The 26,941-nt window shown below is 37.4% G+C and overlaps 2 long non-coding RNA genes across 4 annotated transcripts in view; one reads left to right on the plus strand and one right to left on the minus strand.

Annotated features, from left to right (window-relative positions):
- Positions 1-2,743: 2,743 nt before the first annotated feature.
- Positions 2,744-26,941, minus strand: part of LOC310739770 — a 71,430-nt gene continuing 47,232 nt past the window's right edge. The window contains exons 1-4 of one of the 3 annotated variants that reach the window (XR_014537470.1): positions 25,966-26,087; positions 24,706-24,788; positions 3,407-4,832; positions 2,744-3,169 (exon numbers count right to left, since the gene is read on the minus strand). This is a non-coding gene — a long non-coding RNA (uncharacterized lncRNA). Of the gene's footprint in view, positions 3,170-3,406; positions 4,833-7,801; positions 7,877-24,705; positions 24,789-25,965; positions 26,088-26,941 lie in introns of those variants that run through there. The other 2 variants (XR_014537469.1, XR_014537471.1) reach the window with 2 other exon arrangements.
- Positions 16,800-17,201, plus strand: LOC310739892. Its single transcript, XR_014537517.1, has 2 exons — positions 16,800-16,879; positions 17,027-17,201. It is a non-coding gene; the product is annotated as an uncharacterized lncRNA (long non-coding RNA).

A 26,941-nucleotide genomic window follows, 5' to 3' on the forward strand; every position in this document is an offset into this window, starting at 1 on the left:
AGCCCAATACTGCCCGCATTCACTATCAATAGCCAGATGGGCCAATGCCAAGGTCTGCCTACCGTTACCCCGACGACACAGCATCCAACTACGTATTGGTGTGAAGGCGGGTATGATGTCATTCCAGAACACGGTGGGGGCCAATCAAACCCTGAGAAAATTATGTCACCTTTTGTTCACTCCCTCCATTGAGTGGCATAGAAGTGCAGTGAATTGAAAGCTGCAGAGGTCATTTTTCCCCCCAGAGTTGCATGCAAGACAAAGCGAGCGAGAGAGAGAGAGAGCGAGACAGAAATACAGAGAGAGAGAGAGAGAGAGAGAGAGAGAGAGAGAGAGAGAGAGAGACAGAGAGAGAGAGAGAGAGAGAGAGAGAGAGAGAGAGAGAGAGAGAGAGAGAGAGAGACAGAGGGAGAGAGAGAGAGAGAGACAGAGGGAGAGAGAGAGACAGCAAGGGAGGGAGGGAAATAGGGCAATAAAAGGAAAACCAGCAAGCAACAACACTATGGTCATTCTAATGTTTTCAAAGGTCTAAATATAAAATGATATGAAACTTCTGAAAACACTGATTGATGAATGCATTTGATTGAAAAACACTAGCAATGTTTTCAAGCAGCTGACAAAGTTGCAAAATAAAACACCAATCTCGAGTTTGGGGGTGAAGCTATTAGTTCAGTGCAGAATTATTCCAATGAAAGGGAAGGGGCCAGTGCTCTCTGTCTATATCTTTAATTTTCTCTGCCAGTTGCGACCCCCACTGTACTCATTCCTTCATCGTCCAACCACAGCAAAGCATCACTAGGGTAGTCACAGGGCCAACAGTGAACGACACTTGAATAGGAAGTGACCACGGAGGGGTTCCATAAGTTTTATGCCATCCATATCTCCCCAGCATGTACGCACACAGGGTTTCCTTTCAAACTTTAAAACAAAATTTCTGAAAAGTCACCACAAAAGAATGCATTCAAACCTTTTTCTAATAAGTCATTCTTACAAAAATCTTAAAGATATTTTTTTCTGTAAAAAAAAGAAAGGTTTTTATTGACTGTATTACCATATTACAATAGGCTGTATACATATACAGTTTTAGGGTATAGATATCTAATCTAATCTAATTTATTTATCTTCAGTAAGTTTTTGTTTTTGGTCAGTAAATATATATATACTGTGAAGAATTTATTGAACAAGCTTGATTTCATCACCTTTTTCATGTTTTTAGTGATATTTAGCAGGTACACTACATGCACAAAACTATTGGGACAACTAACATTTGCAGCCATATGCAGTTCCTTCCCAAATTGTGACCAGAAAGTAGTAGAAATGAAACGTGTTTCAGCATGACATATATACCTGTGTATAAAACGAACTCCATTAAGATATGGCTTATATGGCTTTGAGTAATCTTGAATAAGCTCTGATTTTAGCCCTTTTGAATACCTTCAGGATGAATTGGATTGCTGAATGGGGATTTTAACATGAAATTGCTACACAAATCCATTAATGGGACCAAAACCGGAGGATGCATCGGATGATTTTGATGACAAGATGATTTTTAGGACCTAGTTTAAATCCCTCTACAGTCCAGAATGTGACAACCTAGAGCAATAATCTAAACAAACATTCAACTGAGTACACATTTTTGTTTTAAAAATTATTTCTTGAGTCAGAGTGACAATTTTGTTGGGGTCTGATATTGATGAAGTCCTGAGCTTTGAAAAAAAAGTCAGCACCAGATACAAGTATTTCTGTTATATTAGGACAGAGTGACCTGGTGTAATTTCTGCCTTGATGTAGTTAAGCAATGATTTGTGTTGTGAAGCATTTTGTTGCCAGCCCTGTCCCTTTTGGCTCTATGGAAACCTTGGAAGGGATGATGTTTTCTACCGGCTCCATAAGATGACCTTATAGCAAATAAGTAAGGCAATACCCCAAGCTCACTCATTCACTGCAATGTTATTTGTGTATCTGTATATTCAGAGCTTCAGTACTTTTTCATCTGGAAAGATGACCAACCATGCAGTAGTGTCTTTAGCAGCAGACATGTGGCCCAGTCTGAATGGTTTCTCAGCATACATTAAAAGTCTTTACAGTGATTTAGGTTATAGTCAGCTCTGTGTGAGAAAGAGCATTCAGTGGTGTGTACTGTGTAGCACTATCATCCTTTAAGTAGGACTGTTTCGGAGGACATTCATCTCTGAGTGATGCGTGTTTCACCTTCTGAAACAGTGTCAGAGTCAAAGCTACCACCACATCATCAATTCACCTAGAATGTAGTGCTGGGTGACACAATTTTCTCAAACTGTATTGCAGTAATGATTTGCTTGATAACAGGGATTAGCTATTTAGCATGCCAATTAAAAAAGTTAAAAGCATTTACAGTTATTGTTAACCCTCTACATAACAGAATGTTCAATTGTAAACTCACTTGGTGGAAGATCTACAGTGGTGGGTTTATGCAAAGAAAATGAGTGAAGACAGGCCTGAAAGAAAATGGAAAGATGAACATGGGTGATTATTTTATGGGTGACGATATTGTTCCAAAAACATACACACCACTTCCATCCTGCAGATGTTGTTCAGATGACCAAGCCCAGCTAATCCCAAAATGAAAATGATATATCTCTGTTCAGTGCTGACAACGTCTAAAAGCACAGCTAAGTTGTTCCATTATTTAAAAAAAAAAAAACACAAGTTATTACATAAATACATGGGTGGACAAATCACTGTAAGGGATAAGCAGATTTAGTGTAGTTTTTATTTGTAGTTGCCATTAAGACAAGAAGGATCAAAACCCCAATTTGAACTCTAGGAGCCCTGCCCTGAATCCTATTAAACATCTTCATAGACCCCTTTAAACCTGAGACAGTTGGATTAGCTCATGAACAGTGGGCCAGATTACCTGTTGACTGGTGCAGAAATCTCATTGAGAGCATTTTTGTGTCATATTTGCATTAATACAATGGTTTTTAATGAAGCCTTATTGCATTTAATTCCTCAACATTCCATTTAAAGAACATTAGTTACAAGGTGATTTATTTGTTTTTGAGTCATTGAGCTTAAAGCACTACATATGGATTGTCTTTGCTTATGAGAGGGGTCCATATTTTGGAGAGAAATCCGTCCCCAAGCTGTAAGAATAAACTGAGATGATGAGGGAAAGCCAATAAGGTTTCTTTCGGCTTCTCCCGTTAGGGGTCGCCACAGCGGATCCTCCGCACGTTTGATTTGGCATATGTTTTACGCTGGATGCCCTTCCTAACGCAACCCTCCCCAATTTATCCGGGCTTGGGACCGGCACTGAGAGTGGCTGGGGATGGTTCCCTGACCGGGGATCGAACCCGGGTCGCAGCGGTGAGAGCGCTGCATCTTAACCACTAGACCACCAGGGGACCTAAAGCCAATAAATCACTCAAATTGATGTGAATAATTGATGTTGGGAGATGGCGCCAAGGGAGAACTTGAGAAAGAAAAAAAGGATCCATGGAATAGAATAATCTGGAGGGTTGAAGCACTATTTGTACACTATTTAAGCATTTTTCCCCTGTGTGTTAATAAGAAGGGCATCTATAAAAAATAGGTGACTTGTTGGCATGAAATAAATTATAGTAAATTGCAAACAACTGGATCAAACTATGTGCAAAAAATACTGACAGGTTAAGAACAAAAGCCAAAATGTTTTATTGACAGTATGGAACATTTATGAATTTACAAAAAACATTGATCATTTAGTTTTTCCCTAAATAAGCACAATTATGTAGCCTAATCATTGCATTGATTGAAACTCATACATTCCAAGATTTCCACACTAAGGGAATTAAAAAGTATGCAAAACCAGATAAGCCAAAAATAGTCATACCTATGCAACATTAGGCTTCTAAGCAGGAAGTAATCAGATGTGACACACACTTTCCTGCTAATGTCATTAGTTATACTTGCATGCTTCTGGCTTGAAACAACAAAAAATTGTATTCCATTAAACATACAATTAAACTATAGACCAGCTTGGTCATGGCAGTGCAATTACAGGATATGTTCTGGATAGACCTGTCCTACCTGCTCCATCTTGGTTTCCTCTTTCTCTCAGTACACACACACACACACACACACACACACACACACACACACACACACACACACACACACACACACACACACACACACACACACACACATTTATAGACTATAGATAAGAAAGCCAGACAGGCCTAATTAATCAACATTTACAATCCAAGCTGGCAGCTACTAAAGGTCAATACCTCTAGACACGATAACCAGGGGAAAAACCCACCTTCTGACAAGTAAGAACATCTGACGTTAAAATATGATGGACACACAGGACTGTCTTTGAAAATAATGCAGTGATTTTATTTGATACATTTATGCTTTTTAAAATAAAAGACAGGATCAGGCAAATGGTAACATTAATATTTAGCACAAATTGTGAGATTAAGGTAAGTCGAACATTCAAAGTGTACAGCAGGGAGACTAGTAAATGTTCTTTTTTCAGTCCCGTGGTGTTTTACTCAAACTTAAAAGTGTTCATATTTGTTTTAGAACAAATTGTGCTTTGAGTACAGCTTCCCAAATGGGCAAAAAAAAAAGGTTTTGTGAACATGACGTCATGGAGAAAAAAAGAAGCAAACAAGGAAATATTTAGTAATACTCTCAGATGCTGTCTGTCTCGCTTGAACAGATCCCAAACAGGTGGTGAAAAAGTAAAACAGTAAGAAGCACGTGGTTTCCTGTGACGTGACTTGTGCGTTCAACAGTGTACCTGTCCAGATTTCCTCACAGCACGGTCATGAGCACTTCCTCCTCTATGATTCATTAATGACCTAAAAAAAAAAAGAAAACACAAGCATAGTAGGAGAATCAGGTTATGGGTGTTCATTTTATGTGAAAACATTGCTGTAGCAAATGATTTTGGTTCATGGACCATGGACCTCAGTTGGACTTCTGATTGTAAGGTCATGGGTTTAAACCACAGCACCACAAAGCTATCACTGCTGGGCCCTTATGCTAGGCCCTTACTTTCAAGTATTAAGTTGTATAAGAAGAATAACTGTGAATCGCTCTGGATTATGGTGTCTTGCCATATGCCATAAATGTAAATGTAAGTGTAAATAGCATAAAGGCATTTCAATGCATGTAATTCAGATAAAATTCAAGGATTCTGAGATTCTTAATTTTATTTAGTAAACCCTATTAAGAGAGCAGTTGAGGAAGCATGGGAAAAAAGCGTTAGTATTATGCAGAAAGGATAAGTAAAATGAGTCAAATCAATTACTCTTACTAGAGTTGCGATTTATGACAATATAATGTCAATATCATGGCACACTTTCTGAGATACTGTGATTTGCTTTAATATTTTTTCAAAACATACAAAAAATATATTTACAATCCATTAAACTGACTAATTCGATGATAAGGTTTTGTGTTGTTTCAGCCATCATTTACTGAATTACGTTTAAAAATAGACATTATTACAAAGGAATATGAGCAATGGGCACAGCAGTAGTAAGTATGTATACTGAGAATAATGTCACAAAACAAGTACATAAAAGATTACAGCAGCAATACTTGGATACAAATCTATAATATCCAGGAAAGATTATCTACTAAAGCAAGGCAAATCTTTGGCGTGTCCACGCAGGACCACCCACTGCAGCAGAAAGTAAGTCACAAGACCATCTAATGACCTCACACGCCTGGTCAGAACATGTCTGAGCTTCATTTCAGCACATCCTTCATCCCTTTTGTCTGGGGATTTTACCAATTAGCTAGTTCTTAGCTAGAAATTACACCATCTGTCCAGACAAGGCCTGGAGCTGCAGAGGCACTAGCAGCAGTAACACTAGCAGCAGAAACATAAACAGCAGAAATGCTAGCAGCAAAGATATTAGCAGCACAGACACAACCATCAGAAACAAGAGTCATAAAACAGATACACGAGCGGCAGAGACACCAGCATTAAACTACATGTTCCTGGCCCTAACCTGCCTCATTCATTTTTTGCCTGCTGGCTGCCTGCCCTGCACCGGCTATATTTATTACACACACCACACGTTACAAAAAAACAAAAGGAGGAAGACAAAAGGGTTTACAAACTTCTTAAATTTTATATCAGTCAAATTTTTCTTATGTAGTGTACATACAAAAAAGAAAATAAATACATATAAACAAAACAATATATCAGTAAAAATAAAGACATGCGCTGTGTTAACCCAGAAAGAACTATATGGGCTGCTATGTAAATGCTTGCCTTGACATGCATGCCCACACACACACACACACACACACACACACACACACACACACACACACACACAGCCAGCAGTGAATCTCTTCCAAAAGCTTTCTGAGATAAGGAAAATCTTTATTTGATCCGTTACCAGGATCTCTGAGGCTAGAAAGAGAGCGTTTGAAGTGATATCTCTGTGATAGTTTTCCACATAATTCTATCATCACTAGAAACCCTACTGTCTTTTCCTGATGGATTCTCAAGCAATGAAGCCAAGATGACTGTGTCTAAACCAGTCTCAACGTTTACACAGCAGTGTCATCGCTGACTCTTGCTGCAATGAAATCAGGACTCTTTTATCTTTTTTTTTTCTGGACATGATCAACTTAGGGCAGGTAAATATACCATGAAGAATTTTTCAGTAGACTCAGGAGGCTTTAAATCTGTGTGTATGTGTTATTCCAGGCCCTTCCCTCACACTTGCGTCATGTCAGTTGCATCGGTTTGTATTGCCGAACGAGTAAGCGCACACTTTTGTCGCTACAATGCCAAGATCATTACGTTGGAAATATGCAGTCATTGCCATGTGCCTGTCTCTATGATATTTGAAAATGTCATGGGTTCATATTACCAAGAGGGTTAGATCTTTCAGTGTCCCAAGAAATCTTGATGTAACGGTCACTCTTAATAACATGCTTACACTGCCTCTCTCTCTCTCTTGGCACCTTGGAAAGGAACAGTTCGGAAAACGTTTCCAAGAAAACTAGGGGAAAAATCGACCAAAATTTCCTTCCCATAAATTGATAATGTGACAAATCAATTAAATAATTGTTTGTGATTAGACCACTGAACTGGTGGCAAACTACGTAGTGACTAATTTTCTCCTAGTAAGAGCAACACTCTGTGTGCCAGCAGATGGAAAACAACCTGCAGTTGTTCACCACGCCTAGATCGCTTTGCTTTTTGGGCGCGCACACACAAACACACATAAAAAAACACACACACACACACACACACACACACACACACACACACACACACACACAACAAATAAACAATATTAAAACAATACTGAAGAGGCAGAGGCTCCGTTCTCTGTGGGGACTGGCTCAGTCAGCATTAGAGGAGGGGGTCCAATTATTCGATATATTATCTGATGGTCCATTAGTTTAAAATAAGGCTCTTGTTAGGAGACACACGTAAACAGACACGCTGCAAGGAAATGAGTGCCAGAGTCAGAAAAATCAACCTTTACTTTCCAGATGCAAGAGTTAACAGCACACTTTTTCTTCACAGACAAAACGGCTCCAGGGCCTGCGTCTTAGATTTGATGTGCAAAAGAAAAAAAGGTATTCAGTAAAATGTTTGAGTTTGAAACTCTAGTTTGAAGCTTAAGTTGGAAAAGTCACTAAAAAGGCACCTGTAAAATGTCCCTACAATGTCCAAACTGTCAAATATTCTTAAACATGTGGGGACATTTGATCCCCATCAAGATATTAAAACGTCCATACATAGACACATGCACACAAACATACACACACAGACACACACACACAGTCTTACTTCTGGGACACTGGCACTGCCTTGCGCCACTCCAGCACAGCATTAAACCAGTCATGTGAAACGACCCGTTCCCAGCTGCAAATCAGATTAAAGCCATGAGCTGACGTCCATACACACTCCTGTTTCAAATGAGTAATGAGATTTAACCTCCCAAACACACACAGAAAATCTGCATCTTATCCCACTGTGATTGTATAATCTAACAGCATTTATGATTGTGAAACTAAGAATGAAAAAATATCATTGGTCAGGTGTTCGTGAGTACACAGGACATATTCAGTCAGGAATGTGTTCATACCCCGTAGTCTCTCTAACACCCCTATGTGAAATATTATATTTCTGAAATATTCACAACTATTTTTACTTGACCAGATACCTCAGCTTGCTCAATTTTTTGTAAATTGCCTGCATGATAACTACATGATAATTAATCAACAGCATGTCCCCTTCAGTGGGTTAAATGCTAAAGGTAAATTGATGCATTCCACATAATTGCATTTCTAATGACAGATTAATCCTTAGGCAAATTCTCCTCAACGAAGAGTAACAGTATGCTATATTTTTGTTGAATGTTCAATAATAAATAAAGCAATGACTGCTCAGACTAGAGGACGTTTTCTTCCTTTTGACTTAAATTTTATAGAAAGCAAGTCTTACATGCAACAATGCAGACATAAGAAAACAATGTATTATATATGAGCCCATTATATATAATATATTATGTATATGAATAAATTTCCCAGTTTAAATAACATTTATCTGTTATATATACTTTATGGACACTAGTCCCCTATGAAAGATCCCTATGCCTTTTTTGAACAGCTCATTACACATTTTGTTCCCATTTGTTGATATAATAAACTCCACTTCAATAGAAAGTTGCTTCACTAGATTTTGGAGTGTTATTGTGGAGATTTGTGTTCATTCAGCCACAAGGGCATTCGTAAAGTCAGGTACTGATGTAGGGTGAGGAGGCCTGGGCTGCGGTCACAGTTCAAAATCACCCTAAAGGTGTTCAATAGGGTCGAGGTCTAAACTCTCTAGTGGGCAGCTCAAGACCTTCCACTTCAACCCATGCAAACCATATATTTGGAACAGGTTTGGCTCTATAAGTTCAAGTAAAGTCATATTCATTTTTTTATCTCAAACATAAATGTCTTTAGTGATTTGTCATTCTAATTCTGTTGGAATAGACTATAATGGTTTGTTAATGAAAAAAAAAATAGCCAGGTACAAAAACAAGAGAACAGATATAAAAACTCAAAACAACAACTCAACAACCATACAGAGCAGAAAAGCATCTCAAACCTTGAGGTGAATGAACTACAACAGCATTAAGACCACATCTGGTTTCACTCCTGTCAGCCAAGAACAGGAATCTATAGCTTCAGTGAATAAAGACTGACTGAAACTGGAAAGCTGAATACTAGAGAAAGACGAGGTGATATTTTTTCGCAAGATAGTCTGGCAGTTGTCTTCACAAAGACTGCCTAGATTTTCTACAGCAACTTCTGGAGTCTGTTAACATTTATTTGTTAATAAATGCTTTAAAAAAAAAGCTGAAATAACTTTTAAATATGAAATGTTGTTAAGATTTGCCAATCCATTGACTATACGTGCCTGCTTCATGGTGTTCAAAGGTCAAACTTAAACCTAAAGTATAATTGTACATGATTTATCTGTAGTTAAGCACAATACAGTGAATGTAAATGTTGTGGTGAAACAGATGTAAATCATCATGATTATTATGATACACCACTCATACTGTAAAGCAGTAACCTCAAACAGTAATTTAACAAAAAATTGATTTTTTCCTGTAAAAAAAACTGCAGTGTTTAGATGGTGGGATCTGAACAGCACATAACATTTTAGATGGTTGCAATACTTCGTTTGGGCTTCAATTCACATATCTCATTTCACACACCTCATCACAGCAACTGACACCATCTCATAGCATTTTTTCTACTATTATTTGGAGAGTTGAATCTTGGCGGAAAAGAAATGGTTGTATTGAATCTGAGCTAATCAAAACCAGCCACCTGGAAAGAAGACAAGACCGCAGGCTTTTCCATGAAGCTCCTCTGATAATCAACTAAAACTCCTAGAGCCTCCCAAATCAGCTTTGTGACTCTGTGGTTAGATAACATCGGCCCAGAATCCCATTTACCAGCATACGTAATAGTTGGTTATAAAATGCTCTTGCAAGAAAAAAAAATCTGAGTAAAACGATCGATCTTTAAAGGCGCTTCTGGTCTGACCCAAGCCACTTTGCTCTAATAAACTCTTGAAGTACATCCTTACTTGAATATGTGGCCAGTCATGTTAACTATACTTTAAAAAAGTATTTTTTCTTAGGGATCTGCTATGAGGAGCTACCAAATAATACCATTTTCAAAGGAAAGATGTAGCACATGTAAAAAAAAAATACTATACCCTAGTTTTATCCAGGCCAAATACAATACTTTGGTGTATGGATCTACCAGAACTACAGATCAAAAGGATGTTGTCACTTTAATGTTCACTTCAATCACAGTATTATTAAAGGTTGACCTTAAAGAGACATTGAAACTCTTTAGCAATTTCTCACTGGACCAACACTTGATATGTTTTGGCACAATTTAGGACCAAGCTGCCATCAGAGGTCACAATCATTTTACAAAGAAGGATGCAGCAGCTTGATCTTTGTGTCTGCAGGGTTTACACACACACTGACCTCTAAAAGGCCAGTAGAGAGAAGGAAAATGATACATGAGAAGATGGAACCCGAAGTTGCCAGTGCCACAACCCTGGTTTGAGTTGCAGTGGTGGTCCGATAAACCCCTTACTACTGACAGAGTGGTGGGACAAAGAGGAACTAGCGGAACCTCTCTGTCAACCCTGTAGGGTTCTGTTACTGTAGAGTGCTGAAAGAGCCAAGAACCCATAAAACGAGTTTGGCAGTTTAGACATGCCATGCAAGAACACTGGTATTCCATGGTTCCGAGAAGAGGATAGGACTTTAAATTGTTGGAATAAGCATTCAGCACTAAAACAACATTTGCACATGCTTTGTGGCTCATTCTACATACAATGTCTTACATTACCTTACCTTTTTTGACATTTAATCGTCTTAGAACCTGGAGCTGAAATGCAATTAACTAGGATTACATTTATTAATTTACAATAAACAACCCAGAATATTGTACATGGGCAATAATATTTACTAATACATACAATTTATACAAAATACCTAGTTCATTTTAGTTGGAAGATGAAACAACCTAGACAATATCAAAACGATTATAAGTGGGTAAAAACTTATGCATGGTACTTATCAGAAGGCTATGTCAATAAAAAAAAATAAAATAAAAACAAATTATATATATAAAATAATTATATATATATGCACAATGCAAGTACAAATATATAAATACTTTAAAAAAGGCAAATGCACTGTACGGTGTTTTATTTATGTTTTAGTTTGAAGTAATCCAAAACTTTAGAAACTTTCTGTTCTCTGGCCTGAATCTTCTCCCCCTCTCTCGCCATTTTCTTACTGTTCCTCTGTTCCGCAACCTTTGCGTGAAAAGTGCCTACAGAAATGTGCATACGGAAATGTGTGAAACGTGTGTGTGTGTATATATATATATATGGTGGTGTGAACCATGTTTTTTAAACCTTTACATAGGTTTTATAATTTTTTTTTAATTTCTAGATCTAAATAATTTCAGATTCTGTGTGTGCCACAAGCCAAAAGCATAGTGCAAAAGTCAACAAATTACAGTCAATGGTCTGAAGCATACACAGCAAATTGGTAGATTTGTAAGGTGGGAAGTGGTAGCTCAGTGAATAAGGTTAGACTTTTAAATGAGAGGCCATGTGTTCACATCCCAGCACCACCAAGCTGCCATTGCTGAACCCTTGAGCAAGGTCCTTAACCCTCAACTGCTGAGTTATATAAATGACATAATCAAAGTTTATCTGGATAAGGGCATTTGCTAGATGCTGTAAATGTACTGAAATGTACAGTCAGAACCAAGCACTTAAACAATATTGTGCGTAATAATTAGCTGAGGGCAGCTAATCTGAACAAAGAATATATATTATTAGCCATTGCTATCCCATTCATTCACATTATTTTATATTCTAGACTATGTTAAACCAGGATTTTCTAGTAACTGACAAATAAGCCTGATAAAGGGGTATTCTCCTGGAGAGAAAAATAGGTAGAGAAGGAGTGATGCAGACAGAGGTTGTCTGTACTTCACCTTGTGGTAAGGAGATGCCAGGAGTTGATAGAAACAAACATCTGGAAGCATCTGCCATGGAACATTATCTTGTTTTAGGGCTAGGCCAAAACCAAACCATTCTTTAAACCCTCCACACCGACCAATGCAATATACGATAAGTAACAAACATTAAGGTTGTTGAAGAAAATATTTCACCTTGACATGCTTATATTGCTGTTAAGACCGCGCCATTTAGCAAATGATGGGCAAATGGCACACTAATAGGACACTACCTTTTCGCATTCATGGTTGGTGCAGTTCAAATTTCTGGGCATAATCCTCCTTGAAAAGGGAACAAAAAGCACCATTATTATATGTAACCCAACTTAAATAGACAGTAACGTAGGCTAACCCACAATATAATATCTTGCAGACTAAGCTCTGATTAAAGTCATTAAGCAGTCAAGTTTTGTAAATGTTCTCAAACAGAGGTGTTACTATTTACGACCATAATGGCACTCTCCGTAAAGTAGCTATGCCATCAGAGCATCTCGCAAGCTCTGCATGAGCCTCCACGGTGTAACTTCAATTTTTGTGAGGTAAAAGGCCTTTCTCCATGGTGGGCTTTTTATCCTGCTCGGTGCAAGACACATGGTTCCCATTGTGGTTGAAAGGCAAAGGGATTAAAAAGTAAGGAAGGGGAAATGCTGCAGTTGGTACAATCTGAAAGCTTTGGTCCCAGCAGAATATTGCTTATCCACACCTAATAAATATTGTTTATTGAATGACGTTAGGAAGCACTAGAATTAGGGTGGCTGTAAAGGGTTCCTTGGGGGTTGGTGCACCCAGCTGATGGGAGTAGACATTGGGGCAACAGGAACAAACGCACACCCCTGATGACAGAGAAGCCCGGCATGCAGGGCACAGACGCCCGGGCAGATAGCCGATAGGTTAGGGATATGAAAAGGTGTTGAAAATCAAGCGGATTTCAGTTTTCAGTGAGTTCAGAACAAGATGGGGGAGGGAGTTCTTCAAAGCTGAGATTAGAGAAGAAAAAAAGAGAAAGTGATGGAAAAGGTAGAGAAGAAACACAAAGGAGCTGGATCGATGTGATGAAAGGAAAGCGGATTGGTGATGCACTTGAACTTAGAATGACCAGACTGTTTACTATGACATAAATAACTCATATTATTTAACAAAGCACATTTAACTTAGATTCAATATCAGTTTAGAATTTTGTTAAGAATTTTGTGCAAACAAACAAACTCATTTATCTGTTAAGTGTATATGTGTGCATATTAGACCAGGCCTTTGCACAGTCTGGCTGTCAGTGCCCGAATGCTTCGGTACATTGAAGGGTGATCAGCCACAGTGCTGGTGGCCTTGTAGAACCATGCAAATAATAGACATTTAGTTTAAGATTATGATGGATTATAATTATGATGATAATTATGATATAATTTAAAAGTAAATTTTTCCATTTTAAATATTTGTCTAATTTATATATTCATATTCATAAATCAGACACAGTAAAAAATTTTTAATATTTTGTATTTGGTATTTAGAAATTAGATATCATATTATATATATTAGGGGTGTAAAGGTACACAAAAAAAATGTATGGTTCAGTGCGTACTTTGTTTTTTAAGTCACGGTTCGGTACAATTTCAGTACAGTTATGGGGAAAGAAATGCAAAACATAAAATTGCTTGTCGTTTTTTTTATTAATGTAGTTTATTATTATTGACAACTGTGATAATTCACATTTGAACAGTTTACATTTTGAAAGTAAATGTGTGCATTTTACATTTAATATAACATTTTCTAAAGATATTATTTACTTATCTGTTCTACTTATTCAAGCATACTTTATTTTTTACATACTTTATTTCGGTATGAATACGCGCACCATTACATAATTGCACATTATATATATATATATATATATATATATATATATATATATATATATATATATATATATATATATATATATATATATATATATATATATATATATATAAATAAATAAATAAATAAATAAATATATATATATATATATATATATATATATATATATATATATATATATATATATATATATATATTGCACACACACACACACACACACACAAATATAAATATATATATATATATATATATATATATATATATATATATATATATATATATATATATATATATATATATATATATATAAAATTTCATTTGTACATTTTGATTTATTTCATGAGAATGCACCTGAGCAAATGCACATTAAAAATAAAGTTTTTAGTTAACAGAAAGTAATAAATGAATTAAATTTATCAGCTGAAACAGTGTAAATGCATGCATTTTAAAGTAATTGACTCTAACTACAGCCTACTGTGTAAAAGAATTTAAGCTCGGCTATAATAAGAAATGCTGCTTTATAACAATCTAACTCTCTATGCACACATTCTCAAACACATCACAGCAGGTAATTCAGTCAAGCAAGTAGTGGACCCTCTTCAAAAAACAAATCAATGGAAATTTTTTTTTGATGAGTATAAAAACGGTATATCTCACCTCAATTAAACAGCATGGGGTCTGTAAAAAAAAATGCTATGCACTGTGGAGCATATCTAAACCAACTGAACAAACCAATTAAACTCGGCTCTGGACTTTGCAGGGCACTGCACAGAAAAGACGCAGCAGCTGAGTGATTTATCAGAGCTATACAGATGAAATGGCATGGAATGATATTTTGAAGATGGATTTTGAACACTTAATTAAAGTGTTAAAGTCACCCAGATCTACATAAAACTTGATACCTGCAACGTAACAGCAGAGTAATATAATGTCAAATAAAGCATTACAGATATAATTCGGATTAAGCTGTATAGACATAAAGATAGGAGAGTCTGAGGGCTGTTAGCTCCGATAAAGCTGATTAGTTGACAGTTTGGGGCAAAGAGGTCAAGCAGCAACCTGACACTAAGGGTCCAGAGGTCAAGAGATCATTTAACCCCTTTGCCTTTGGGTAAAGGTTATTACACTCTTAGCAGTTTTTATTTATTATTTTCGGCATTCTCATGTATATACATGGACAAACACTTAAACTAATGTTTACTCACATAGACACATATCTTTATATAAAACTAAAGAACGAATAATCGATAATGTTGAGAATGTTGTGGCAATTACATTTTAACAGCTTTATTCTAATAAAAAGATCGTTAATGGCAGTTCGTAACGTGAGTAGTGCATGGCTTTAGTCCCAAGAGGGCTTAAGTAGGCAGAGTTAAACAAATATCCAAGATGGTTTGCAGTGGATAATCTGGTGATGGCCTTAGGTGATCCACTGACGTGCATGTGTGCCTGCTTTCAATTCCTACTATTTACCTCACCAATGAAGGCAACCACTCCCAATCCTCTAAAGGGAAAACTGCACACTGATTGCATAATGCCCAAACTCTTTCATTAAAGCTAATTGTTGTAGCGTGTGTATCTCTGTGTGCAAGTCAACAAACACATACACACGCAAATTAGGCCACATTTATTAAGCTGGAAGCAAACAGATATATGCCTTCTATTTTCTTCTTTTTCTTACAGCTGCTCCCGTTAGGGGTCGCCACAGCAGATCAACCATCTCCATACTACCCTGTCCTCTATATCCAGTGGTGGATGAAGTACACAAACCATGTACTTGAGTAAAAGTAGAGACAGACTCTAAAAAATATTACTCCAGTAAAAGTGCTCTCTTTAAACTTTCACTTTGACCAGTTAAGTTTTTTTAAAAATTAAGTTAAAAAAAAAAAGTAAAAATTAATATATTTGACTTTAAAATGTAGTGAAGTTAAAGGAAAAGTCTCCCCAAACAGAAATACGTGAGTAAAGAACAGATACATGAAAAAACTACTTAAGTGAAGCAACAAATTACATTTACTTTGTTACTGTCCACCGCTGTCTACATGTGCTTCTTTCAAACCAACTACCCTCACCAAATCCATAAACCTCCTCCTTGGCCTTCCTCTTTTTCTCCTTCCTGGTGGGTTCATCCTCAGCATTTTCCCAACGATATACACCCCATGTCCCTCCTCTGCACATGTCCAAACCATCTCAATCGGGCCTCTTTCACTTATCCAAAACGTCCTACATGCACGGATTCTCTAATAAACTAATTTCCAATCCTGTCCATCCTCGTCACTAAAAATGAAAATCTCAGCATCTCCAACTCTGCTACCTCCAGCTCCACCTCCTGTCTTTTACTCAAAGCCACTGTCTCTAAACCATACAACATCACAGGTCTCACCACAGACCTATAAACTTTCCCTTTCACTCTTGCAGATACTCTTCTACAGAAATCACTCCTGCCACTCTTCTCCACCCACTCCACCCTGCCTGCACTCTTTTCTTCACTTCTCTAACACACTCTCCATTACTTTGCACTGTTGACACCAAGTACTTAAATCTCATCCACTTTCACCACCTCTTCTCCCTGCAACTGCACCACTCCACTGCCCTCCCTCTCATTCACACACATGTACTCTGTCTTACTCCTACTGAAATATATTTAACTTCTCTGAAGTGCACAGCGACGACTCATCCAGGTGGTCACAAAAGACCCCACAACAACATTCAAAGAACTGCAGGCCTCACTTGCCTCAGTTAAGGTCAGTGTTCATGACACCACCATAAGAAAGAGACTGGGCAAAAATGGTCTGCATGGCAGAGTTCCAAGATGAAAACCGATGCTGAGCAAAAATAACATACAGGCTCATCTCAGTTTTGCCAGCAAACATTTTGATGAGCCCCAAGACTTTTGGTTCTGACGAGACAAAAGTTGAATTTTTTGGAAGGTGTGTGTCCCATTACGTCTGGCGTAAAAGTAACACCGCATTTTAGAAAAAGAACATCATACCAACAGTAAAATATGGTGCTGGTAGTGTGATGGTCTGGGGCTGTTTCAGGAGCTGAAATAATTGCTGTGATAAATGAAACCATGAATTCTGCTGTTTAACAAAAAATCCTGAAGGAAAAGGTCCAGTCATCTGTTGGTGACCTCAAGCTGAAGCGAACTTGGTTTCTGCAGCAGGACAATAATCCAAAACACACCAGCAAGTCCACCTCTGAATGGCTGATTGGAGTGGCCTAGTCAAAGTCCTGAGCTGAATGCTATTGAGATGCTGTGGCATGACCTTAAAAAGGCGGTTCATGCTCGAAAAACCCTCCAATGTGGCTGAATTACAACATTTCTGCATAGATGAGTGGAGCAAAATTCCTCCACAGCGCTCTAACAGACTCATTGCAAGTTATCGCAAGCGCTTGATTGCAGTTGTTGCTGCTAAGGGTGGCCCAATATGCACTAATAGGATGGGAGGTGGTAGCTCAGTGGTTAAGGCATTTGACTTTGGATCGGAAGGTCCCAGGTTCAAATCCCCCCCGCCACCAAGCTGGGCCCTTAAGCAAAAGCCCTAAAAACCATCCCCTGCTCAGTTGTACGTCGCTCTGGATAAGGGCGTCTGCCAAATGCTGTAAATGTAATATTTTTTCGTATTTAGCATTTAATAATGGTGCCTTAACATCTAAAAGAGGAAAACATGATCTTTACTGGATACTTTACTTTTGAGAAAAGTGAAAGGTGGCATGATGGAGATGACGTTCGGAGAAGAAGGAGGAAGAATTACACTGGCGATCAAAATTAGAGAACAATTCATAAACAATTGAACAATTCTGAAATAATGTCATCTTTACTGCTCAGCAGTTGAGGGAGTTTTTGTCCTGTCTATACCATGCTACCAGAACACCTTTTCCACAAATTAACTAAGGCATTTAAAAAAAAAAAAAAAAAACATTATTTTGCAGAAAACACACTGATCAAAATTAGAGAACAACAATGACTGTAGCATGGAAAAAGATTACAACAAAATTTTCTAAAGGTTAACCCCTAATGTGTGTGTATATATATATATATTAGTTTATATATCTTTTATTTTTATCCCTATTTTTATACTTACATGTTGGGCAGTCATAAAAAGCATGTTGTACTGTGTACTGTGTGTAATGTGTGTGTAAAAAAGAAAATGTAAATTTTAATTTGACTAATATTTTAGTAGTTTTATAATAAACTTTCTTTCAGCTTCTCCCATTAGGGGTCGCCACAGCGGATCATCCGTATTCATCCGTATGGCTGGGGTTGGTTCCCTAACCGGGGATCGAACCCGTGCCGCAGCATAAAATAAAATAAAATTCGTAATCAGATAAAAAGTAGGTCAGCAATTTTATTTGTTTATTAACTTATTCAAGGGTCACTAGCTGAAAAAACTTTGACAAACCATTTGATTAAAGGTTTACTGCCTTTGACTGCCAAATAACTGTTTATGTGTAAAAATAATCAATTATAACTGTACTGAAATTAAATTTGTGTTGTTGAATAAAATGCAACCACATTATTAAGAAGACCACTAATCCACAGATAAAATACAAAGAAAAGATTACACAGCTAATTTTCCTGACATCTCTGTGCTTGACTGCGTTCCTAATCCATGAGTGGAGGGTAGGGGGTCTGTGTGGGACAAACAGCTAGATGAATATGACTGAATGCACCTGCAAAGGCGACACGGTTACACAGCCCTGAACATGGACACCCAAAGCCAATACTTTTTTTTGTTTAATCTTTTTCACCCATAGACTGGAAACAGCTGAGGAAGCCTCTTTATTCCCTTGTTGTTGGACCTTTGATGAGGCCAACACGGAACCATGGAGGTGGCCACAAAAGCCATGTGGAGAGCGGCTTAAAGAGACTGGTGCAGACGGCTAGATTTTTTTTTTTCCTCTCGAAAAATGTGAACCAGGCTGTGGGCCAACAGGTTGACGGCGCCACAGTGCCTCTATTCCTCCACCTTTTCCTCATTCACTACATCCCTCTTGTTTAATCCTCCACTCCCAATCTCTGTCTGAAAGCACCGCATAACAGTAGCAAACACAGAAAGCGCAGTGAGCCTCTGGAGAAAAACAAAAAAGGGGGGAAAAAGGAAAGTCACTGTGATTGCAATAGGCTGGACCACCTGCATGTCCAACTAAATTGCACTCAACAAGAGACAGAGAAAGAAAAAGTCACAGTACCTCTGTGATCCTGCAACACAAAGGAACAAATTGCATTTCTCCGTCTCCATTCTCGATGGGTCAGGAATCAGGCTGAGAGCCTGGCACTCGCCTCCTGTTGAGTGAGAGCATTTGTTTGCAATCACATATATACATTTTATTTCTTAACTCCAGAGATACATCCGCTTCTCTTTCATCTCCATCTGCTTTTTTATTCCAGTGCTTTGGTGTTTGCTGAGCCACTTCTCTTCGAATTGAGTGTTATTATTCCAAACAGTCTGATGCCAGCGTCTTATCTTTATGTATGCCTGAGAGGTCAGTGCACTGGTGAGAGACACCACAGTGGAGATTAAAGCTGCGGCCGGAGTTGAAATCAGAGAGAGGGTGGACTCTGCTTCATCCTCCATCATCGACATTTTAATTGCTGACATTGAGTGGCCTAAAAGCAAGGGTAGATAGCCCCATGGAGCTTTAATCTATAGCCTTACATAAAGAAATGTCAGACTGCTAGAAAATGTTACATATGGCACACACACACACACACACACACACACATATATACACGTACATATATATATATATATATATATATATATATATATATATATATATATATATACGAAACAATTTTTTGTCTCCCCTTCATACATATACAAAAATTATAATTTACTTAGGGAAATGAGCAGTACAACAGCATGTATACAAGAGGATCAAATCAGATATTTACAGGATGAGCTGCCAAACTCCTGGCCTTCATTACAAATGGCAGAACAGATCAGGATAAAACACTGCCACTGCTTGTTCAATTTAAAAAAATGCATGTATCTTCGTATGATGTACCAAAAAAAAGCCTCAGAGCCTCAATTTCTCCAGTATCCATTTATTGGCAACCAATAATTACCAGGACAGTTGCACAACACAAGTGTAATTGCACAACTTTGCATGACTGTGTCTGCATTATAAGCACTGGAGTTTATGAACGACAACAAATGTGATTAGTGTGTGAGACCCACTGAAACTAAATAAGATCCTTTATATATATATATATATATATATATATATATATATATATATATATATATATTTACATATATTTACACACACACACACACACACACACACACACACACACACACACACACACACACACATATATACACACACACACACACACACACACACACACACACACACTGCCCTTTCACATCTATTTTTTTTGGGCACATAATACTGCTGAACTGAGACCTGACCAACGGCTGCAATCAAGATTATAGCACTGCCCCCACAAGCTTGTATGGTAGGCACTAGGCATGATGGGTGCATCAGTTTATCTTCTTACCCTGATCAAGTCAAGAAAGACAAGAAGCTTTTATTGTCATTTCAACTAAATGTAGCTGACTTAGTACACAATTAAATGAAACAACGTTCCTCCACAACCCTGGTGCTACATTAAACCTTATAAAGCTACATAACAGAAAACACAAAGCTAAGGACTAGTAAGTGTTCTCGCCACAAAGTGCATTGTGTGCAACCTGGTGCAAACAGTGCAAGACAGACAGTGCAAGACAACACGCGACAGTGTAGGACAAATGCACAAAAAACAAAATAGCACAGCATGCGCCCATCACTCTGAAACAGGGTAAATCTGGACTCATAAGACGACATGACCTTCTTTCAATACTCCAGAGTCCAATCTTTATGCTCCCAAGCAAATTGAAACCTTTTTTTCCGATTAGTCTCGCTGATAAATTGTTTTCTTAAGGCTCTTAAAGCTGTTTAGATTTAATCCATTGCGTTCCCTTCTCACTGTGGGTGTGAAAATGCTCTTACTTACACTATTTAACATAGTCGTGAGTTCTATTGTTGTTTTATTTCACAATTTGATTTCAACAATAGTTTACGTGATAATGATCATACATTTTGTTTTCATCAACCATTTTAGTATGTCTTCTCAATTCACAGCAGCACGGATTTACTGCCTATGAAAATAACTTAACATACAGACATTATTGTCTAAACAGCTGGCAACAAAAATAAGTTCCAAAGCGTCAATATTTTGTGTGAGCACCATTGTTATCTAGCACTGCCTAATGTTGCCTGGATGCTACACACATGGCACACATTCTCTTCACCTTCGGCTTTAAGATTAATAGGCTTGAGATCTGAAAACATAGTTGGACACTCCATTACCTTTACCTTCAGCTTACACAGCAAGGCAGTTGTCTTCTTGGTGATATGTTTGTGGTTGTTATGATGAAAAACTGCCATTCGGACCAGTTTCTGAAGGGGGGCATCATGTTCTACTTTAGACTGTCACAGTACATTTTGGATTCCATGTTTCCCTAAATGAACCGCAGCTCCACAGTACCAGCAGCACTCGCGCAGCCTCAGACCATGATGCTACCACCATCATGCTTGATTGTGGGCAAGACACAATTTTCTTGGTGTTCCTCACCAGGGCATCACAACACATGCTGGACACCATCTGAGCCAAACAAGTTTGTCTTAGTCTCATCAGACCACAGGACATGGTTCCAGTGATTCATGCAGTTGGACAGGTTGCAAACTGTTTGAAGGCTTTCTTGTGAGCCAGCTTCAGTAGAGGTTTCCTTCTGGGAACTGACGTGTTGCTGTGTGCGGCGTATGGTCTGAACATTGACAAGCGGACCTTCTGTTTCTACAACCTCTAAAGCAATGCTGGCAGCACTCATGCATCTGTTTTGAAGCCAGCTTTTGCACCTAACGGACAGCACAAGGACTCAACATTTTGATCGACACTTGCAAGGCCTGTTCCGAGAGGAACCATTTTAAAAAACCTATGTACTGTAACACAGTTTCAGGGTGTTATTGATCTTCTAATAGCATAGCTTTGTGGAGAGCAACAATTCCAATTCTTATATCGTCATAGAGTATACATCCAGTGGTCAGTATAAGAGAATTGTACTTAAAGCACCAAATTTTAACTCTAATACAAGATACCCAAATTTGTATGGTCCCATCATGCAGACAAAAAGAAAATGAACAGGATGAATAGGACATGTGGCTTTAATAGTTTAATGACGTACAGCTGCTATCATTTAGGGTGTCCTCACTATTGTTGCCAGCTATTTTGACAATAATGGCTGTATGTTGAGTTATTTTCAGAAAACAGTAAATCTATGCTGCTATACAATATACTGCTATACATTGACTAAAATATATCCAAGTTTCATTTCTATTGTATTTTGTTCCTTGAGAAGATGTACTAAAATGGTTGCTGAAAAGTAAGGGATGTACTCACTTCTGTTAAATACTTTGTGTGTATATATACGTAGTGTGTGTATATATATATATATATATATATATATATATATATATATATATATATATATATATATATATATATATATATATATATATATATATATACACAGTGTAATTATATATATATATATATATATATATATATATATATATATATATATATATACACAGTGTAATTATATATATATATATATATATATATATATATATATATATATATATATATATATATATATATATATATATATATATATGCGCACACACACACACACACACACACACACACACACACACACACACACTCTAGGCCTGTGGTATAACATTTCTCATAAAAGATAACAAGGGACAGACACAAACAAACAATATTTCACTGTTGAAAAGCTCATAGATACCACACTGAGTCTACTGAAGCCAAACAGATTTAATTGCAAATACTGAGCAGATGTCAGCCACATGCAGTAATGTACTGCTAAACTGACTAAAGGCCAAAGATCAGGTTAATGTTGAGAACCCGTGCTGCTGCTATTCACAATACGCTTACACTGAACATCCTTTCAACCCATTTAGGAATGTGTTGAATTTATTAAATACATAAAAGTATTCTGTACTTATATAAGAGAAAAGCCTGGGTTGTATTTAATGGGTGAATGAGTATGTATGCAAGAAAAACAGTGGAAATTTAAATATTAAAAAATTTCAATAAAGTATTCTTATTCTGATTCTAAATAGTAGCAATTTCATGGACAGCAATGTTAAAATCTCTGATCCTATTAAAACCTTCTGTGGATGATTATGGTATAATTATCATTATCTCTGTCTCAAACTGAATGACATATGACCATCCATTCAAAATATTAATATGAAAATTACCTACGACTGTCAAGTCAGCTTTTATTGTAATTCCAACCATACATTATAGTACACAGTGAAACAACAATTTCACCAGAATCAATGTGCTACATAATTCAAGATAAAATAACAAAAAAGGAAAACTAAACAAAGAACTTCTCAAAGCTAACTAGGACACAACATAAATTTATATTTAGTGCAAAACAACATAATACAATGAGACCGTAGACATAGTGGGACTGTAGCACCAACCAATACTATAATAGTATATAATATAATTGTTCATCTAGAAGATCCAGAAGACTGGTATGCAAGACAAAATATTTAATAGATTTAAAGGCTAAATAACAGTCTTTTAAAATTCAAATTCTAAACTTAATAGGTAAATGGTTAGTGTGAGGACTGTAGAACTGTAAAATTTTAGATTTTAGACAGTACTAGTTTGTTTAGTCGTTTGCGGGCAGTGTCATGTGGTGCTGTACAGCCCTCACTATTTATGTTTATATTGGACATGTAACATGAATTTCTATAATATGCACAAGCGTCGCTCCAAACAACCACAGAATACAAACCTTTCGACCTCAGAAAGTTTTTTTTTCACTTTAACCTCTAGCTTGCTCATTAGGGATCTGAATCCAAATCCACATGCAGCTGCTTTGTGTCAATGTGAGACTGTTGTTAAAAGTACTAAACAAATAAAATGGAATTGAATCAAATTGAATTCGATCGGTTAATTATTAGAAGTTTGGCACTTCACAGAAGTGCGTTCGCATATCATAAATATTTCCTCCACAAACAACGAACCAAAGGCTAAACAATATGAAGCCGATCTAGGTCTAGTCAGCCACATGACAGGATATTTACTCAAGCTTCTTATGCTTGTGTTTATTGGCTTAAAATGAGAATAAAGTGTGTTACGACATAGCTATGCCAAAGAACATTTAAACTGCTCACTTTCGTCCCATGTCTTTAATGAAAACAAACAGGCAAACTTGTTACTTCACAATTTCCAACTTTGTTAGCAAAAAAACAATAGTTTGGATGAATCCAAATTTGACAAACAGGTTAAAGAGTTAATAGCATTCTGGCTCATAAACATGCAACCAACAGACGTATGAAGTTCAGTGGGGTGCCTGCGTTTAAGAGCTAATGCTGTGGAAGCAAGCCATTTAATGCCTTATGGGATTTTAACATGCAGAAAAGTGTGCAATATTCAACACTCAGCAAAACAATAGGTGCACAATCCTAGAGTTAAGAATAATGTAGAAAAATGCTAATCTTCAAGTTGGAATGGATTAACATCATCTCATTTTTTCAACGATATCTGGAAGCGCTTAACTTAAATTCATTAACAGTAGCATATTGGCTCATTTAAACAAGCTTGTGGCTGAGGTTTTATGAGCTACAACTAGAACACTGGAGCAGTGCTTTTTTGGAAATATACTGTATATTCCTCACCCCATGTATGCATACATCCTCACCACAAGAATCCACATGAAGCAAGTGAAGGGTGTCTGCTTTCCCGGAATTCCATTCCACAGCTGCAAAAGAAGAAACAGAAATTTTTCAGAATTATCTAAACCATATTTGCAGTATCTGCTTATGTCAGCGCACATACAGTATGCTTTGAATCCTGGAATACACTGGATAAGTCATTATATTTTATCAGGCAAACTTATTATCTGAATATATATTATATATTATTAGCTCCTAAGCCTTTTCCGTTTTTTTTTAGTCCTGATGTTCTTTACTGCTTTTCTTTTTCACATATTTATATATTTTCACCATCTTTATTTGGATTTATTATATATTTATTCGCAGTTCATTAAGTATAAATAAATAGTTCCAGTAAGCAAGAATGCTGGCGCCTTAAAAGGTCAGCTAGGTTTTGTATTACCTGTGCACATACGATTTCCATTAAGGAATTTTGCAATCTGATGTAATCTACAGAATCTCTAGTGGTTACCACGGCACTTTTGCCTTGTATTAAAAAAACTTTTTTTCTCTTTCTCAAAAGACACTTATGCAGCAGTAACTGCTTTATCCTGCTTAGTGTCATAGTGGATCCAGAGTTTATTCCTTGAACCCTCTGTGTGACATGACATACATATATGCCAGATGAGAAGCTGGTCTTGTGCAGAACACTGGCTAATTGCATCCATGCTACATAATAAATACATTAATATAATATTGTAAAACATATAAACAAAAATGTTCCTTTAATGATTATTGTCAGGTTTTATGCTTGATAAATGTGGTGTTAAGTGTAAATCTTTGGAGTAAAGTTTTGGAGTTAGTGGGTTGGGATAGGGGTTAGGGTTAAGTTAAGGACTATAAGAGGAGTTGGATCACACCCACTTAATTTTTGTATTTATTTGCAGCAATGACTATTGAATGCACTCCCAACTACAGATCACAACTTGGTGCTAAGACATTCTCATAAACAGTTCAGTTGCAAAAGTATTTTATAATAAAATGTGATAAGGATAGTACACACAGCAGATGTGAAGAGTGGAACTTCACATGTGGGAAGCCAGCCTGCTATTTTAGAATTCCTTTCCATAAATAAAGACCTGAGCTCATGCACTGGCAATGAGAATGGAGGGCTACCCATAACCAAACTCACCCCTAATCAACATCCCCCATCCCCTCCCCCCCAAACCTCTGCCCATGTGACCTCAGTGGCATGGACCACGTCACTCCTGACGAAACACTAACCTCATAAAACTATACAGTAATCAAACCTCCGGAGAGAGTTTGGAGTTAGCTCTGGCTACAGCCACCATCCAGAAGTGAGTCATATTATTAGGAAATTCGAATCCCAGCTGAGCCGAGCCAGTTTCCCTTAATGCTGCCACAACGAGCAGGAAAATACACAGACTTAAGCATTGGGATGCACGTCTATAAAGAAAGCGCTGAGCACGAATTTGTTTCTGTTAGAAGTGGTAAGAGGGTGTGTGCTTGAGTGTGTGTGTGTGTGTGTGTGTGTGTGTGTGTGTGTGTGTGTGTGTGTGTGTGTGTGTGTGTGTGTGTGTGTGAGAGTGAGTGAGTAAGCACCTGTGTCTGATGTAAGGACACACACGGTTGATATTCTGACAAATGCTTTCATGTGTGTAAATGTAACTAAAACAAACTGATAAACACAGGTGATGTCAATGATGACACCCGGCGAGAATGCTGGGATGGCGCCGATGACTGAATTTCTCCACCCTTAGCTCGGAGAGATGTGTGTGTGTGTGTGTGTGTGTGTGTGTGTGTGTGTGTGTGTGTGTGTGTGTGTGTGTGTGTGTGTGTGTGTGTGCGTTTATGTGCAAACCACAGATAAAGATGGCAGGTTTAGTATGAAATCAGAGAAACCCCCTAGCACAATACCATGCATGATCCATCTATACACAGTTAAACACCAACACACACATACACATCAATTCTGAACATATAAACACAAGCCAGGAAGTGCTGGGAACTTTCCCTTATCTCTTCTTTCTATCACACTACATAAGCATGACACGACTCCACTATTATTTTTAATAATGAGATAAAGTGTTTCATCATTGACAGACAAACAACAGTGTCAAATTAAATTTTTAAGGCATTAATCAGTCGAGAACAAACATGGCAAGAAGACAGTGAGAGAGCTCCCTCTGTAGCAAGGACCACACTTTTACCCCTACAGCACATCATGAATCAGAGACTT

Source organism: Silurus aristotelis (genome assembly GCF_946808225.1).
Source record: "Silurus aristotelis genome assembly, chromosome: 17".
NCBI lineage: Eukaryota > Metazoa > Chordata > Actinopteri > Siluriformes > Siluridae > Silurus > Silurus aristotelis.